The 12,285-nt window shown below is 39.6% G+C and overlaps 1 pseudogene; it reads right to left on the reverse strand.

The window, feature by feature from the left end:
• Window positions 1-1,137: 1,137 nt before the first annotated feature.
• Window positions 1,138-3,160, reverse strand: LOC106145399 (olfactory receptor 13H1-like; annotated as a pseudogene).
• Window positions 3,161-12,285: the final 9,125 nt, after the last annotated feature.

Consider the following 12,285-nt stretch of genomic DNA (forward strand, 5'->3'; position numbering starts at 1 on the left):
ACCGCTTGAGCCACATCCCCAGCCGGCCAATACCCTCTATATGGCCTCCTCATAAAAAGGACAAAGGTGGTAGAGTTGCTTTTGGGGAGAAATCACTCAATCTTCCCAAGATTCTCCCTTGTTGAGAATGGTACAAGGACAAGTACTTCAAGTATACAGTCTATGAGAGTCTGAAAAAGCAAAGATTGATATCTTGTTCCAAGTTGGATATTTTCAAAGCTACGGGGTTTGCAGATCTGCCAGAGTACTCTCAAAATAGCAAATGCAGAGGGTAAAGTCACTGGCAATTGAGGGTCACCTCCCCAGCCAAATAGGTCATCCAGACGTTTGGTCTTTGTTGCTACTGAAATTGTCCCCCACAAAAAAAGGCTGTGCCAATTTATATTCTCTCCCTCAGCTGTATTTCCCCAAACCAGCATCAACACTATTATTATAAATATTTTTCATTTTTGTTAACATGCTAAGTAGAAAATGATATTTTTGCTGTTGCTTAAGTATGAATGTTCACTTCATTTTTTTACTGGGTTGGGTGCTTGTGTCCTTGTCACCAATTTTTACTGGAGTATTTTATCTTCTATCTTAATGATTTGCTAAGAGATTTATATATTTATGTACAGACTATTGATTATTTTTCTGTTATATACTTGCAAACTTTGCTCCTCACATGGAGCTTGCATTTTCTTTTTATATCCAGCAGTTTATACTTTATGTCACTGAATCCTTGTTCTTAGGCCAGGCATGGTGACACACACCTGTGATCCCAGTGTCTCAGGAAGCTGAGGCAGGAGGATTGCAGGTTTTTAAAGCCAGCCTCTACGACTTGGCAAGGCCCTGAGCAACTTAGTGAGACCCTGTATCTAAATAAAATATTTTAAAAAGGGATGGTGTTGCTCAGTGGTTCAGCACCCCTGGGTTCAATTCCAGGTAACAAAAATTTTAAAAAAATAAAAATAAATCCTTGTTCTTGTGTGTTATTCAGATGCTTTGCAAGCCCTTTTTCATTTTGGAAGTGTCACTCAAAGATTCAAAGTTGCTAGGGCAGCTAAAGTCCTTGGGCTATACTATCACCGCTGGGTGATAGTCTGAAAAAGCTAAGATTGATATCTTGTTCCAGCATGCCATTGTGTCCTTGAGGCATCAGGATGTGGCCCTGCAAGTTACTCTCCTGAGAGCAGCTTTCACATCTTTATTTCTCAGAGTGTAAATTAAGGGACTTAGCATAGGGGTCACTACTGCATAAAATATAGAGACAATTTATCTCCATCTTGGGACTTTTTGGTTTGGGGTCTCACATAAATACATATTAGTGTCCCAAAGTAGATGGTGACCACCATCAGGTGAGAACCACATGTGGAAAAGTCTTTAAGCCTGGCCTTCTATGGTTGGATTCTTTAAACAGCCCTGAGGATACAAAAGTAAGATATAAGAATAAAAATTAAAGGTACTGGCATTGAAATGACAGCACATGCCATCATCATAATCTCTAGGGAAATGGTATTAGAACAGAGCAATTTAAAGATGGCTTGGACTTCACAGGAGAAGTGATTGACTGCATTATGCCCACAGAAACTGACAGGAAACAGTAAAATAGGTATAATAGTGATCAGGAGGGCTGTTATCCAGGCAACCAAAGCCATTAAAATACATACTCGAGGAGACATGACTAGGTTATACCTGAGTGGGTCTGAAATAGCCACAAATTGGTTGTAAGCCATAATGGCAAGAAGGGAAACACTCAGCCAGTGCCAAGAAGGCTTGGATAGAAAGCTTGGCAAAACAAAAGCTGTAGGAGATGGTGGGGAAGTTCTGCAATGAGTTTACCATGATCAGAGGCACAGCACTGATGGAGAACAGAAGATCCAGCACAGACAACTTACCAGGAAGAAATACATTGGGTTATGCAGCTGAGAGTTGACTCCAAACAAGAAAATGATCATACTGTTTCCTGCCAAAGTTACTATGTAGAGAAACATCAGTGCTCAAAAGAGAACACTCTGGGATGCTGGGTGCCCTGACAGTCCCATGAGAATGAATTCAGGGGCTGGGGATGTGGCTCAAGCGGTAGCGCGCTCGCCTGGCACGTGTGCAGCCCGGGTTCGATCCTCAGCACCACATACAAAACAAAGATGCTGTATCCGCCCATAACTAAAAAATAAATATTGAAAAAGAAAAGAGAATGAATTCAGTCACTTTGGTGTGGTTTCCAATTTCCTGGTAATTCATTTCCTCTATCCACAGCTATAGGAAGGGAGAAAAAGCATAGGAATCAACTCTTTGTAAACTACCAAATTGAATAAAGCACATCAACCCTTGACACAAGCTCATTTCTGAGATTTTCAGCCCTTAAGCCTCCAGCAGCTTTAGTAGACCACTCCCAATCCTCCATCAAAAAGAATACAGTAGTCAAGGAAGGGAGACCGGAGGTTATAGCAAGTTTTGTGGCCAACAAGCCTCCTATGTGCTTCCACACCAAGTTAAATGAGACCTGATCACAGATAGAAAGGGACTGCCTCATCATTCAAGGACAGAAGGATAACAGTATAGTGGCAGTGAGTCAAAAAGAGAGAAGGAGAAACAGACAGTTGGAAGGTCAGGATATTTAGGGGAGGGATCCTTTGCTCACCTTCCTTCAAAAAAATTGGAAAACTACTCACATACACACAGGCATTTTTAAACTAGTATCTGAAATTTGTCATGTTTAAATTCTTGAAAAGATATGATTTCCTCTTACTGTGAATATTCATAATTTAAAACTACCCCTTCATGGATATTCCTTGGAAAGACTTTGTTTACCCTTAGCAGTATGCATACCTGGGTTTGAAGAGTGGTCACTAAGAACATATATTCTGTCAAAGGCCACTGAAAGGGCTTGTTCCATAGGGAGCTCCTGGTGAAAAGGCTGCTGCCATGTCCTTCATCCCAGAATAGGCTACTCATTTTGGAAGGTGGTCACTTCTTGTTGCCATTATGGCCAATGCTAACTTCATGCATGTATGCTTGAGTGAAAATACTGACCCTCCTTTCCAGGGACTCCATCTGGAGGTCTAAGAGAAGTGGCTTCTTTGCATTCAAAGAACCCTGCAACTTTGAGATATTGTCAATACTATTCCCAAGGAAAAGGTACCAACAAGATCTTCACCAAGAACTCCACGGGTTGCATGTATTTCCAAAAATGTCATTCTAGCACCTCCCCGCCAGGTGTAAGATGAAATCATCAACAAATTATATCTGTGAGATGGCCTGAGCAGGTGACTTAAACCAACCCAAACACTCAGTGACAGTGGGGAGAAATTCAGACCAAGAGTCCCTTCCTGCTCTTGGCACCAAACTTTATTTTGTCAAGATTAATTCTCCTTTAGGATGAGCATGATGAGCTTTTTGTAAACAACTGTCAAATCGTCAATGCTTGCCCAAATTCAATGATTCTTTGGACAACCACAAAGTGTTCACTTACCTAAAGTATTAATTTCCAGTTCTCCTGGAGGGTGGGAAGAACTGCAGTCTCTGTTCAGAAAATGGTTTCCTTTGGACAGAGGCCAACAGACCCATCATTGATGATGTTAAGGACCTAAGACCTGTATACGTCAATAGTTAATAAATTATTTCTAATTGCTTCTTCAGAAGTAAGATGTTCTCTCCTATTTCTGTAAAAGCAAGCAGTGAGCTAGGAAATGAATATGTGGACAGAGATGAATATTTCTTTTTTCCCAAGGGGTGAGCTAAAATTCACTCTCTTTTCATAACTATCAATGTTTCCCAACAACTTGGTCCCCAGATTCTGAGTTCCTCATGGGATAGGCACAAGAGACATCTCTCTAGTCAAAAGTTTGCCAAGGATATCAAAGGCTTAGGGGATACCAAGAAAGTCATCTAAATTTGAGTTAATCTGTAGCCCTCCCTTGCAACCCCATTGCCTACAGTTCAGAGTTGCAGCAAAGCCAAAGTAAGTAATATTAAAGTCCAATCCTCTTGCTAGAGATAAACAAAAGCCAAGTGTATCTGGCACATCTCCTGCTAGACTCACACTCTAGAAAGAGAGACTCTTCCTAATCACATGTCTCACAAAGTGGTTCTGGAAAGTAATCACAACAGTCCAATCTTGAGGAAAGGAGAGTTGGCTTGTGAGGCAATGTTGATGGCTTATTAAGCAGACAAAGACTTGGGAAACAAAAAAGAATCTTGGCAAGAAAGCCTCAGGAGAAACAATTAGAAGTTTATGCCAGCCATAATACTGAAGTTGTGAGTAGCCTCTTTGGGCAGCCACAGTAAATGTGGTCCCTGGTGAAGCAAACAAACTGACTCTTTGAGCCAAAGAATTATAACAAATAACAAGTTCATGCTGCAATGTCACAGCCCAATGCAAGGGCTTTCTCCACTCCTTGTCCAAAGTTATATCTTAGGGGTACTCTTTAGACTCCTTCAGGAACCAGTGATTCTTATCCAGACACCAATATCAGACACACTGCCATTATTTATTCTGCATATCTTCTATGTCAGGGTCTGTGCTGGCTGCTGGGAGGGAGGCAAAGTCAACAAGAGTTCACAGACTAATAAGAAACTAGACACAGATATATAAAGCATACATTAAGAATTAAGCATTAAAGTAGGACTGGTAGTGCCTGTAATCTCAGCTCCTGAGGAGTCTGAGGTAGGAGGATCACAAGTTTGAGGCTAGCCTGGCAACATAGCGAGACCTTGTCTCAAAAGAGAGACAGAGAGAATTAAGCCTTAATTAAGGCTTAGGATTAAGAAATATGAAAGGAAAACTGGATGGGCTGGGGCTGGGGCTCAGTGGTAGAATGCTCGTCTAGCACATGCGAGGCCCTGGGTTCGATCCTCAGCACCACATAAAAATAAATAAATGAAGATGTTGTGTCCAACTACAACTAAAAAATATTTTAAAAAGGAAAACTGGAGGCAACACTTGACTGAGAGGTGCAATTGAGCTGCAGCCAAAAAGATCACCAGAGTTCCAACTTCAACTCCACCACTTCCTGGCTGTGTGATTTGGGGTGAACTATGATACTTAATCTGTCTCACCTTTACATTTTATCTCTTCGACATGGAATGAATAATAGTAATTACCCTATTTCATTGTTTATAGGAATAACTAAAAGAATATATGTATAACTAATCCACTAGTATGTGTTATGGTTTCGATATGAGGTATCCCCCAAAAGCTCATGTATGAGACAATGCAAGAAGGTTCAGAGGAGAAATGATTGGATGATGAGAGTCTCAACCCAATCAGTGAATTAATCCCCAATAGGGATTAACTGGGTGGTGACTGTAGGTGCATAGGGTATGGCTGGAGGAGGTGGGTACTGGGGTGTGGCTTTAGAGTACATATATTTCATATCTGGAGAGTAGAGTATCTCTTTCCTTCCTGATCACCATGATATGAGCTGTTTCCCTGTCACACTCTTCTACCATAATGTCCTGCCTCACCTTGAGCCCTGAGAAATGGAGCCGACCGTCTATGGACTAAGAGCTCTGAAACCATGAGGAGCCCTCAAATAAATCTTTTCTCCTCTACAGTTGTGCTGGTCAGGTCCTTTAGTCACAGCAGTGAAAAAGCTGACTAAAACAGCACAAGCATCCATTCAAGAAAAAGCCCAACACTGACCCACACCTATAAGGGAGGTCTGATCCTATAGCAATTCATACAGGGTTAGTCCATCATTAGCAACAACATGCAGAGTATCAACAGTCTACGCCAGTACAGTTTCTTTGTCTCTCCTTTAATGCAGTTATTTAGCCCTACCATGTTCCCCATAGATGTTTAATATAAGTAGGTGGAATAAATTCTGGGAAATATGAACTAGATAATTAAATATAAAATGTAAAACATGGAAGAAGTAATAGGGAGGTCAGTCAATGAAAGTACAGAAATAATTTTTCAAATTCATATGGAAATTTAGTTTGTGATAAAGGAAAAATTCAATAAATGATAAAGGCCACATTCAATAAGTGGCATTTTGGACAACTGGCTCTCCATTTTTAATACACACATAAATGTTCACAAAGTGGATAATTACCTAATTCCTTATGTAAAAAAAAATCGTAGGTGGATCAAAGAGTGAACATGGAAAAATTAAACACGCAGGTGGATATATTCATATTCTCAAGTACTGAAAACATTTTGAGCTGAGAAAACATAAAGGAGAAAAACAATAATGTGGTTACATAAAATTAAAAATGTATGTGTAGCAAATGAAAAGTGGAAAATAATCATAAAAGTTGGACAGGGCTAATTTTGTTAACAGAGGGGGAAGTTGGAAACAATTTAAAATGTGCACAACAAGATCAACTATGGGAAAGGAGGGAGGATCCAGATGACCAGGGAATCTGCTCTGGCCAGAGAACAAGGTACTAAAGGAAAGGGAAAGATGGGGCGGGGGCGGCATGCTGAGCCACTATCTGCAGCCAATGGAGGGCTTCCTGTTGGGCTTATTGTGCTAGGTTCTAAAGATGTACCTGATTTCAGAAAATTCCAAGGACACCAGGGCCCCAGATGCCATCACTCAATGAACTCCTCATTCCAGAAGTGAGAGTTCAGAGGTTAGAGAAGAAACACAGAAAAACAAAGTAGAAGAAAGATGCTGTGTTTAGTGTTCAACTTTGAGTAAGTCATTTCCTTAGTCTTAGGCTGATTTTCCATATCATTTCCCTACCTTCTAGACCTACGATGCAACCTGGCACCAGGGCATGGTGGCAATGAGGCAGCTTTTACTAGTGAGAAAACAGCATAACAGAAGGTGGAGAAAGGCGCCAAATAGAACAAGATCTCCATTGAATATTCCTTCTTGATATTCCCAATATCTCCCAAGTTCTCTCATGGGCCAGCAGTGCATGTAGACCATATCCAGCAGGTGCAACTATCTCTTAATGGGTATTTGAGACACAGAAAGAAATCTAGAGGATGTTTTATAGCAGGAGGGTTTCAAATGATCCCACACCTGGACTGTCACCTGTAATTGGGAGCTATTGGTCATGTTTGTCACTATTCCAATAGAACATGCAGAAGAAATTGTCTTCAGAGAAAAGGAAGAATGAAATGGATACACAGTGATGAAAGACACAAATAAGTAGAGAGTTCTGATGGTGTCTGGGTCTGGAAGCCCAGCTATAGTTCTGTCATACACTATCCCCAATCTGGTAGTCATAGAAATTCTCATGGTTTCCTGGGCTATTTGGAATTGGTTTCTGCTACTTTTTTTTTTTTAATTTTTTTTTTTATTGGTTGTTCAAAACATTACAGAGCTCAAGACATATCATCTTTCATACATTCGACTCAATTGGGTTTTGAACTCCCCAAATACATAATACAGACTCACTTCTGTTACATACTCACATTTTTACATAATGGCATATTAGTGACTGTTGTATTCTGCTACCTTTCCTATCCCCTACTATCCCCCCTCCCCTCCCCTCCCCTCCCAACATCCCTCTCTACCTCCTCTGCTGTTGTTCAATTCTCTCCCCTTTTTTCCCCCGGTTTCTGCTACTTTTGACTAATAAAATCTTAACTAGTGCATCTGTTAACTCTTCCTTAAAGAACAAGGTATTGGGAAATAAAAGGACTACAGCAGACACCATTCATTCTAGTCTTTCAGGCAAAATAAAGAGAGTCAAAAATAGCTCAGAGTCTCTGGGTTCTACTTTGCCAGCTAAGAAATCTGGTTAAATGTGAACAGCCCAGGACACTGAAAGAAGAGAGGTACTTTTAAAGACCCCTATGAACTTGTCCTGGGAAGAACTTACCATGTCTCTTCCTTGCTGGCTATGATTCATTGACTTGTGTCCACCAAAAGATCTTTCCACACCCTAACTCCTAGAACCTGTGAATACAATTTTATTTGGAAACAGAGTCTTTGCACATGTAATCAAGTCAATATGAGGTCATTATCATGGGCCCTAATCCAATATGACTGGTTGGACTATAAAAAGAGGAAAGTTAGAGATAGACTCATACAGGGAGGCAGCCATGCAACAACAGAGATAAAGATTGGAATGATCTGTCTAACATCTAAAAGCCAAAGAACACCAAAGAATGCCAGCAATCACCAGAACCTAGGAGAAACAAGGAAGGATTGTTTTTACTATAAGCCTATGGAGAGAGCTTGGCCCTTCCAATTCCTTGGTTTGGGATTTTTTTTCAGTGACCAAAATACCTGACCAGAAAACTTAGAGGAGGAAAAGTATTTTGGACTCACAGTTTCAGAAGTCTCAGTCTATGTTTAGCCAACTCCATCACTCTAGGCCTGAGGTAAGGCAGAACATTATGGCAAAAGAGCGTGGAAGGGAAAGTCACTCAGCTCATGGTAGCTGGGAAATAGAAAAGGAAGAGCTAAGGGCAGAAAATATAATCCCCAAGGGCACACCCCCAGTGACCCACCTCCTCTAGCCATGTCCCAACTGCCTATAGCTTTCACTACCTCCCAATAAGTCCATTCAAATTATTAACCCGCCAAATGGGTTAATCTACTGATGAATTCAGAGCCCTTATTGTCCAGTCATTTAATCTCTGAATATTGCTTTTGGGAGACATTCCAGACCCAAACCCTAATAGTAGTAGACTCCAGAAATTGTAAGAGAATACTTTTTTGTTGTTTTAAGTCATGGAGTGTGAGGTATTTTGTTCTGACAAGCCTAGGAAATTAATACTAGTGTGAAAATTTATAATCCACAAACTGTTCCTGGAATGTGACAAGTATTAATATTGAGTATATACGAAAATAGCGTGTGTTTACATGTACTGAATCTAATGATTAAAAATATGAGATTTCATTTGGTATGTCTCTATCCAATTTTGCTACTAATTTTATTTTATTTTTCAAAAGCATCAATGTATGATAGATTGGAAAAACAAAACTAAAAAAGAAAAGTGCTTCACTAAAGAGAATTGAGAGCACCACATAACATAGCTAGCAGAAAATCCTCAGAGTTTCTAGTAAGAAACAGCCGTTGTTTTCTAGTTTGCTGCTGAACCTACTTTCTCTATAACTTATATTTCACTTGTAGTTTTAGGAGAAGGCTAGGAAGAGGACTGAGATTCATACTATCAAGTCACTGTCTTGTCCAAAACTTCTAAGTACTTATTGTACCAAATTTAAAATGCCCTTACTAATTAGGATGATTCAGAAGTGCTATATTTTATAGATTCAGATAAGGTAAGACCAGTGGTGGTAACATTTTTTAATGTCACGCCCCCAAAAAAGAAAGAGAATAGAACAACAAAACCAAAAACCCAGGGCAATGTCCACCATATAACTAGATAACAAGGTATTCTCATGAATGCCAAAGGCTGGGATGGCTAGGACCAACCCTGGCAGCAGCCTCTGTAGAATCTTGCATCGGAGGAAAGGAATCAAGGGAGCACCTGGTGGATCTAGAACTCCAATACTGACCTACCTTAAGGCAATTCTAACTATGGAAATTTTTGTGGTTGCCACAAATAAAAGATTAGAAATGAAAAGAACCTACTGAAATGTAGCTAACACTTTTAAAACACAAAGAGACTGTGATTTGTAAGCTCAACTGAGAAAAAAATAATAACCAGATTGTTTCATCACATTTTAACCCAATACATAGAGATGGTTTTATTGAGGGGAACATAGCGTCCAGGTCATGTAATTGCTATGGCTTCCTCACTCCCTCCAGGGGCAGTGGAGTTTTTCTCCAGAAAGCACAAGTATTAGCTAAGAGGGAAAAGGAATGATGAGATCCCCAATTGGGAAAACATTCTTGTATATTGGGCACTCCTATTTATAAACAATTTGGAAGTTGAGAATTTGGGGAAATCTGGAGGGTCAATAAATGGCACAACTCTTCCCTGCCAGAGTGAGTTCTTAGGCCATTGAGAAAAACCATAGTCATGTTAACTCTACATTGGGAAAGGCTGGTTGGTGGATGCAGCTTGCTATAGGAACTAAATAGGTTTGTTAATTACATACATGTCCCCTTGTCTGGGCTCAAAACAACCCATTGCAGGAAGATGTTGGGTCCACACTGCAAGTTCACGTCCCCAATACTGTTACTTCTTCCAAGCTGGATGAAAAGGAAAGGAAAAAAAAACCATCACCCATATTCAGAACTTTTGAAAAATTAACCACTTGATCAAGAAATGTGGACCCACTGCATATTTCACTGCATGTCCATAGGGCATCTCCTTCCAGAGAAGAGAAAGAAGAGTTACCCCCAGCAAGCACACCTAACATTTCACATATTTTTATACCTCTTAACTCATTGAGCTTAATTATTGAGTCTGTGTTGTACCTGTGGCCAAAAGTTTATTCATTTTTTTCCTCCACATTTTTACTGGTGCATTAAAGTTTTACATAATGTGGAATTTGTTGTCACATATTAGTATTTGCATACCATATAACAATATGATTTCATCAGTATCTCTGCCTAGCACCTCCACTCTTCTCATCCCCTAGTAAAAGTTTACACTTTATTCTATTTTCCAAACCCAAATTATTTCTAGCCACCATTGCCCAACATATCTCATGAGAGGTCCTGCAACAAGATCAAATGACAACTATTGCATTCTGTAATAATAAAATCCAGAGTTGTGGTTGTAGCTCAGTGGTAGAGTGCTTGCTTGGCATGTGTGAGGCACTGGTTCTATTCTCAGCACTGCATATAACTAAATGAATAAAAATAAAGGTCCATACATCTAAAAATACATGTGAAATTTTTTTTAAAGAGAGGGGAGAGAGAGAGAGAGAGAGAGAGAGAGAGAGAGAGAGAGAGAGAGAGAGAATTTTTTTTTAATATTTATTTTTTAGTTCTCGGCGGACACAACATCTTTGTTGGTATGTGGTGCTGAGGATCGAACCCGGGCCGCACGCATGCCAGGCATGGCGCGCTACCGCTTGAGCCACATCCCCAGCCCCACATGTGAAATTTTTTTAAATACAAAATAAAAATCCAACCTATAAGATATTCCACAATTAATTTTCCTGGGGAGACAAGAAACTTTAAGATTCTCCTCACATAAAAGCAAAGCAGGAGGCATCACAATACCAGACCTCAAATTATAGTAAAGAGCTATAGTTTAAAAAAAAGCATGCCATTGGCACCAAAATAGGCATGAAGACCAATGCAATAGAATAAAAGACATAGAGGGAATCACACATGAATACAGTTATCTGATACTAGACAAAGTTGGCAAAAATGTACCTTGAAGAAAAAAATAGCCTTTTAAACAAATGGTGCTGGAAAATTTTGAAATCCATATGTTGTGGAATGAAATTTAACCCCTATCTTTTACCCTGTGCAACATTCAACTCAAAGTGAATCAAAGACCTAGGAATTACACCAGAAACCCTGCAACTTCTAGAAGAAAATGTAGGCCCAACACTCCAACATGTCAGCACATGAACCAATTTCCTCAACAAGACTCCTAAATCACAAGAAATAAAATTTTAAAAAATCAATGTGGGATGTCATCAAATTAAAAATCTTCTTCACAGCAAAGGAAAGAGAGTGAAGAGAGAACCTACAGAATGAGAGAAAATCTTTGCCATCTACATCTCATATGGAGCATTAATCTCCAGAATACATAAAGAACTCAAACACAACACCAAAAAAATAACCCAATAAATAAATGAGCAAAGGAACTGAACAGGCACAGAAGAAATACAGTCAATAAATAAATATATTTATTTATATCTCTATCAATTAGAGAAATGCAAATTAAAACTACACTGAGATTCCATCTCACTCCAGTCAGGATGGCAATTATCAAGAACACAAGTAACAATAAATGTTGGCGAGGATGTGGGGAAAACGTTCACTCATACACTGCTGGTGGGACTGCAAATTGATGCAGCCAATATGGAAGGCAGTATGGAGATTCCTTGCAAAACTGGGAATGGAACCGCCATTTGACCCAGTTATCCCAGTCCTCAGTACATACCCATAGGACTTAAAGTCAGCATACTACAGTGACACAGTGACACAGTGTCACAGCCATATAAATGTTTATAGCAGCTCAATTTCCAATATCTCAACTATGCAACCAGCCCAGTGCTGTTCAATAGGTGAATGGAAAAAGAAAATGGTATATATACACAAGAAGAATGACATTATGGCATTTGCTGGTAAATAGATGGAGCTGAAAACTTTCATGCTGTGAAACAAGCTAGGCCTAAAAAGTCAAAGGTCAAAATGTTTTCTCTGATATGCAGAAACTAATCCAAAATAAGGGGGGAGGCAATTAAAAAAGAGAGAGAGAAAGGGAAAGAGAGTGGGTAATTTCATCGAACTAGAGGAAAA

The sequence above is a fragment of the Ictidomys tridecemlineatus genome, chromosome X, assembly GCF_052094955.1.
Source record: "Ictidomys tridecemlineatus isolate mIctTri1 chromosome X, mIctTri1.hap1, whole genome shotgun sequence".
Taxonomy (NCBI): Eukaryota; Metazoa; Chordata; class Mammalia; order Rodentia; family Sciuridae; genus Ictidomys; species Ictidomys tridecemlineatus.